Consider the following 7659-nt stretch of genomic DNA (forward strand, 5'->3'; position numbering starts at 1 on the left):
GTTAGCCTAGGGGCAGGGAAGATCTTTAAATCTGCATTTCCATTACAAGGGCCTAGAGATAGAGATCAACTGAAAGAACAGAGAATTCTTACACTGGAGAAGAGAAGACTCAGGGTGGACAAGATCTCTGTTTTCAATCATTTTAAGTGTTGTCATGTGGAATAAATATTAGATTTATTCAGCTTGGCCCCCGAGGGCAGAACAAGTTAGGAGTGGGTGGAAAAGACAGATTTTGGCTTGATATAGGGAGAAACTTTCTAATATCAAGAGCTGTCCAAACATGAAATGGGTTGCCTTAGGATTTGTCAGTTTCTCTTCACTGGAATTCTTCTAGCAAAGGCTGAATGACTACTTTGGGGGGAATATTGTAGACAGGATTCTCAGTAAGGTACTGATCAGATTAGAATTAGAATAGCCTCTGAGGTCATTTCCAACTTGAAGTTCTGCGATTTTATGTGTAGGAGGAAGGCATTCCAGAAGGGAAACAACAGCATGAAATAAGGCCTAGGAATGAGCATAGTATGTTTGGAGAAATTACAAATCAACCTAACTAGAGGCAAGCCAAATTTGGGGAAATCAAAGAATCATAGATCTGGGGCTTAAGAGGATTTCAGTGATAATCTATTCCAGGGTTACTCAGCCTTTTTTGTCATGGACACTCCCCTTTCCCTGGCCATCTGGTCAAGCCTAGGGACCCCTTCTCAGAATCATGTTTTCAAATGCCTAAAATGAAATACAGAGAAATACAAAAGAAACCAATTCTGTTGAAATGAAGTGATCGATTTTTTTAAATTCACAGACCCCTGTTAAGAACTCCTGATCTAGTATAACCTTTCCATTTGATTTTATTTTTCAAAAAAATTTTGCTATATTTTTATTTCTGCATTATATAATTTCTAAATACATCCCCCACCCCAAACACCATCCTTTGTAATCAATTAATAAATCAATCAATAAGCCATTATCAAGCATCTGCTATATCCCAGGCACTATAAGAAAAGAAAGAAAAACCAGTTCAACAAAATCAACCAACACAATGATTGGTACCTATACTCAAGTGCAACCCTTTGACTGAATCTGAACTTCACAGAACAAATCCCCTTTATAAAAGAATTTGTTCTGTAAAACTTGGACTCAGTCAAAAGTCACACCCAATGACCTAGAAGGCCATGTGTGGCCTTGACAGACTCCCCCACCTCTGTAGAACCCTTTGTAAAGAAGGGAATGTGATGCTTCTTCTCAACTCTTCCAAGTGGCAAGTTTCTTAGCAACCCACCCATTTTAGAGAAGAGGAAACTGATTCCTGAAGAGGGAAAGTAATTTCCCCATGGTCACATAACTGAGATTTGAATCCAGGTTCCCTTATTCCAAATCTGACGCTCAGTCTACTATACTATCTTGCCTCCTTTCATTGTGGGGGATGTCCAAGTTTCACTCCAAATAATTTCAGGTTTGAGGAGGAATTTTCTTTTCTTCTTGTCTAAATGAGCTGACTGAATTCAGATATTTGAGGTTATGAATCTACTTTCTTTGGTGACACTCTTTTCCAGTTCACTGTCTTTTCCAAAGTCCTGTTTTCTTACCACAGACTGTGCTGGGCAAAGCTGCTTTCCTCAGCTGCCTTGCATCCCAATGTAAAGGAAGCCAACCAGAGCCGATTGAAAGAGCTGGGAATGGTCATAGCAGTTTATATTATGCCTCTTGGTTCCCCTCTCCTTGAAAAGTCTGAAAAATGACTCATCAACATTTAATAAGACCCCATGGGCCTCCCTGAAACTGGCCAAGCTAATTCTCTAGGGGCTAGGCCATGAGGCAAAGACTCTGGCTGCATTCGGTGGTGCCTTTGCTGAACAAATCCCCTTCCCCCAGCAAAGTGCATTCTAGAAAACAGAATTGATTATTTCAGACATTCTTAACCTTTTTTGTGTAATGGACCCTCTTTGACAGTCTGGTAAAGCCTGCAGGTCCCTTCTTATAATAATGTTGTTATCTTTTAATTCATAATTGAAAGGAATTATAATTTCAGTAAGAGGTTGGGAACAATAAAAGGTATTTTTTTCTCATCCAACTTTACAGACCCACTGAAATCTATCCATAGACCTCTTGATGGTCTGTGTACCCCAAGTTAAGAACCCCTGGATTATTTAAATTTTTATTCCCTCATTTAACCTGGTTGGAATGACAATAAAATGCCTCATATTTCTATAACATTTCAAGGTTTGCAAAGCACTCCCTATCCTCATCCTTACAACATCTCCATGAGGAAGGTAGTGCAGGTATTATCCTCATTTACAGAAGGGGAAAAAGGCACAGAATGGGAACCCAAGGCCACATAGGTGATTCCTCCTGTGTCAGAGCTTGGACCCAAGGCTCAGAAGCTGAATATAGTGCTTTTTCTAATGCACTATCCAGCATGATGGACCATCTTAGCCAAGTTCACCTTCAATCAGTAGGGCAATGATATGCTCATCTATGGTAGAAAGATCATTGACTTTGAGGCAGACATTGTTGATTCAAATCCCCCCTCCCCATGTTTACTCTTTTCATGACTTTGGGCAAATAATTTTGATTCCCAGGGTCTCAGTTTCCACACTTGTAAAATGCAGAGGTTGGATTAGATGGTCCCTGAGGCCCCTTCTAGTTCTCCACCAACTCTTATCCTCTGATTTGGATTGGGGTGTCGTGCTCACTTTTGGATAGGTAATGGAAATTCATTATGAGAATTCATTGCAAATGAAATACTTGAGGTGCCCAGTGAAGACCTGACTTGGGAATAGCTGAAGAGTCATTTTAGTCTTTCCATTCTGGTTTCTACTTGGGTCTCCTCCGCTCTCTTCATCCTACTCAATTATCCCATACAAGCAATTCTGTTGCAAAAAAACATACAGAGCCCATTCTCAGCACTAGCCTGAGTAGTTTAATATTCTCCCCAGTCTTGCTTGAAGAAGGAACTGTTCAATGTTTCTGTTTCAAAGGCTGACATGCTCGAATCCCTAGAGTAAATTTAAAAGGTGAGATGTCACCAAATAAAGTAATTAAGTCACTAGAAAGAGATCACAGGATTTTTGAGTTGCAAGAGTCCATCTAGTTCAATACTCTCATTTTACTGAGGAGGAAACTGAGATATTATAAGTTCAGAGCCTTAAGTAGCAACTATTGCACCCCAGGAAAAGCAGCATGAAACCTGCTCTCACTCCCTGTTGGGAAGAGTGTGTTTATAGTCTGGGAAAGGAGCTCACCTGGAGTGCAGCCTTGGGAAGGTGCAGGGAGGATGCAAAGCCCCATCTGGTAGTTTCCTATTTTAACTTTTTTTATTGCTAACTAGGTGCTAAGCTTAGTTGTCTCTTTGCTGCTGAAGGGCAACAAGTACTATCAGCTCCCTGTAAATTTTGGCTTACTGTAAAAAGGCCCATTTGCTGTACCCTAGTTATGGATTCAGCTGAGCAAGTGGCAGAGCCAGGATTTGAACCCAGAATCTTCCAAATCTAGCACCCTTTCTGCTACATTAGATTTCAAATATCAATAGAACAAGTAATTATGCAAACACTATTTGTTTTGTTATTGATGCATTTTTTTTGACACAGTGGACACATCCCCACCAAACACACTCACCAAAGCATGCACAGAGTACATTCCCTGAAAAGAGTTATGCAAAACTGACTAATTGAGTCATTGTGCAGAACAAGATACATACTGCCAAACTCCAGAGGAAGACTTGCCAAGAACAACTGCTATCACCCAGAGACTGGAGCAATGACAGGAAAAAATCCCAGAATTCCAGAAGTTCCACTTTGGAAGGGACTTCAGGGACCATTTAATTCAACCTATACCTGGAAGAGAGCCCCCACCACAACATCCCCAAGTTACTATCTGGTCTGGAGGAAGTCACTGCATGCAAGCAGCTGATTCCATTTTGAGACAACTGTTAGGACATTTTTTCCTCACATCAGGCCTAAATTTGCCTCTCTTCAATGTTCACCCAATGCATCTACATATGAATATTACAACAGCATTAGGAGGGGGGACCAAGTGGTATGAGTAATTTGGGGTAAGTTGCTTTCCCTTTTCCAGGCCTCAGTTTCCTCATCTTTAAAATAAGGAGGGGGGAATCTGTGACCTCTAAGCTCCCCAAATCTAGAATCTTGTGTTCCTATTTCAGGAGGAAGAAAATACTGCTAACTGAAGCTGAATGGGGTGGTAGGCCTGAGGGTGTCAAGAAAGGCTTCATGGAAGAGGTGGCACCTGAGCGAAGTCTTAAGGATGGGGAAGATTTCAGCATGTAAACACTGAAAAGAGAGGACAAATGCTTGGAAGTGGGAAGGGGTGGGGAGAGTAACTTGGCTGGAGTGAAAGATATGTGAGGGAAGAGGCAGTGGGAGAAGAGACTGGTGGGAACCAGATTGTGGAGGACCTTAAATGCCAGTCTGAAGAGTATGAACTTTATTTGATAAGCAATTCAGAAGCATTGAAGGATTTTGAGCAAAGGAATGACATGCTCGGAGTTATGCATTAGGAAACATTATAATGACAGTCTGTTTAAGATGGATTGGTGTGGTAGGAATTAGAGGTGGGGAGGCCAGTTAGGAAGCAAGAGGAGATGGAGGTGGAGGGAGCTAAACCAGGGACATAGCAGTGGCAATGGAAGGGGGTAAATAGGAAAGAGGCAGAAGCTCTAGGATTCAGTGACTGATTGGAAATGGGGAGGAAATGTAGGAGGAAAATAAAAGAGGATACCTAAGTGCTGAGCGTGGGGGACAGGGAGGATGGTGGAGCAAGTGACAGAAATAGGAAAAGTTGGGAGGACTTGACTTAGCAAGAGACTTAGAAGGGGGCTCGGAACAAATTTGGAGCTGAAATTGCATCCTGTTATTAATGAAAAAGAACACAGGGGATTTGTTGTTGTTGTTGTTGTGTTGTCAGCAGGCTATTTGATAGTGAGGATGGATTTGCTGTACACTGTTCAGCTCTCTTTACAAGGGAGAGGTGCGGTGTTATCGGATTCACAGCAATTTGTGGGGCTGGTGGCAGTTACTATGCCAGCCAGGTTCAATCTTTTAAAAGATAAAGGGCTGTCTGCACCAGCCAGACTAACAGAGCCAGGGGCCGATAAGATGGAAGTTTAATCCCTGGAGTAGTTCCCTTCGCATGGAACTCGGGAACACAGGGATCAGGAGAGGACAGTTTGCCTTCTCATCACTACAGGGCATAGAATCTCTGCCCTGGCAAGGACTTTATGGTCCATCCTAGATTCTAGGTCAATCTCTGCTTGGTCAGAGACCTTCTACAATATTCTTATTTTGATATTATTCTAATTGGTAAGAAGTCACTCAGCCTTCACTCAAATATCTTCAGTGATAGAGAGCTCAGTACTTCAAGAGGCATCCATTCCACTTTTGGACTGCTCTAATTTGGGGGATGCTTTCCCCTACCTTATAGCTCCAATACTGAGAGACTCAGGCTCATACATATAGAGCTAGAAGAGACTTCAGAGGTCATCTAGTGCAAAGCTCCCCTCATTTTACAGAGGAGGAAAGTGAGACCCAGAGAGCTTAAGTGATTTGTCCAAGGTCGCATAGCATATATACCCTAGCATGTCACTGATGAGGCGGATCCCTCTAATAATGTGAATCTCAAGCCATTTAGGCCTATCCTTCCTGGGGGAGTTTCACTCATGTCCTACTTCCACACTTTATCACATTTTCCTTATTTCAAGCTGATATCTGCCTCCCTGAGACTTCCCTTGGTTGTAGCTGGTTCTGCCCTCTGGGGCCAAGCAGAGCAAGTCCAGTATCTCTTCCACATAACAGTTCTCCAAGAAGGGGAAAATAGCTATCATTGATGGATTGATTGCTCTTCTAACTGTGTTTCCAAAAGTATCTACAGCATTCTTGACTCTTTTCTTCTCCAGGCTAATAATCCTCCATTCCTTCAACTGATTTTCATATGTCCATTACCATCTTATAGAATTGAATGTGCCCTAGGTGACTAATAATGATACATTTTTATTTCAAAGTACTTTCCTTAGCACGACCTTGTGAGGGAGGAAACACATTGTTTTCATTTTGTTTTGCTTTGTCCAGGCATGGGGATGAGAGTGGTGTTTGGGTAGTATGGTGGTGGTCTAAATCTCTGATTCCATCAGTATGGTGTATTCCCAATGTGGAAACTCCCTCTAGGTGGCGCCATAGTGCACCTAGTGATGAGCCTAGAGTCAGGAAGACTGCAGTTTAAATCTAGTCTGAGACACTAGCTGTGTGACCCTTAGTTTCCTCAATTGTAAAATGGGGCTAATAATAAGACCTACTTCACAGGGTTGTCGTGAGGATCCAGAGATAATGGCTATAAAGTGTTTAACATAGTGCCTGACACACAGTAGGCACCTGGGGAAGAGAGACCAGAGGAATGGGAGCTTATTCCTTTCCATTCATCCTTACAGGTCCCTTTATAGCATTTACACAGCCCTTCCTCTCTTCAGAATCACTCCCCAGCCTTCTTTCATCAATATGTCACTCTCCCCATGAGTGCAGAGGTATTTATTTCCTGATGGCTGGATCTAAGAAGGTCCAACTCCCTTGTTGGTACTGAATCCATTCACTTGCTAACAGATACTTAGGCTATCATCAAGGGAGGTGAACACTAAGGACATGCTGGTTCAACACAGAACCACAAAAAAAACTACATGTGCAGTTAAGAGAGGCCTGGGTTTAAGTCCTAGACCCACATTTATTATGTGTGTTTTGGGGCAAGTCACTTCTTCTTTCTAGGCCTTGTTTTCTTATCTATAAAATGGGTATAATAATGTTGTACCACCAACTTTATACAGATGTTGTGAACAAAGCCCTTGGTAAACCTTAAAGTGGGGCAGCTAGGCAGTCCAGGCCTGAAGTCAGAAAGACTTATCTTCCTGGGTTCAAATTCAGCCTCAGACACTTACTAGCTGTGTGACCCTAGGCAAGCCACTTAACCATGTTTGCCTCAGTGTCCTCTTCTGTAAAATAAACTGGAGAAGGAAATGGCAAACTACTCCAGTACCTTTGCCAAGAAAACCCCAAATGAGGGTCAGACATGACTGAAAACAACTGAAAAACCTTAAAGTGCTAGAGAAAGAGAAGTTTTTCTCTCTGTCAGATTTTAGAGGGTCTATTTTCTGAGGTGGCAGCTCAGGAAATGGGACAGGAGGCTACAGGGTTAGCATTGAGGTCTCTGAGCCAGCCCCTGAATCATGAAGAGATGCTTTTGGAAACTCATATGGAAGAGCAATCAATCAATCAATATTTATTAAGCACCTACAATGGGCCAGGCACTGTGCTAAGTGAAGAGTGGGGGATTGAGTGGGGAGTACTGGCCCTTCAGTAGAATGGAAGCGGCTTGAGGATGGAGATGGTTTCCTATTTGTCTTTTAATTTTAAGCACACAGTTTAGAGCCTAAGCACTTTAATAAGTAACTGTTGAGTTGAATTAGAATGTAAGCACCTTGAGGGTAGGTATTGTTTTCCCACTTAGTACAGTGACTGGTTCCTATTAAGGGTTTAATAAATGCTTGTTGAAAATAGATATTCAGGGGCGGCCAGGTAGCACAGTGAGTAAGAGCACCGGCTCCAGTGTTGAGAAGACCTGGAGATCGAATCCCGGGCTCAGACACTTAGCACCCACCCAGAA

Source organism: Petaurus breviceps, unplaced genomic scaffold (assembly GCF_028583685.1).
Source record: "Petaurus breviceps papuanus isolate PSGF00001 unplaced genomic scaffold, PetGlider_PUasm1.0 90881, whole genome shotgun sequence".
Classification (NCBI taxonomy): Eukaryota; Metazoa; Chordata; class Mammalia; order Diprotodontia; family Petauridae; genus Petaurus; species Petaurus breviceps.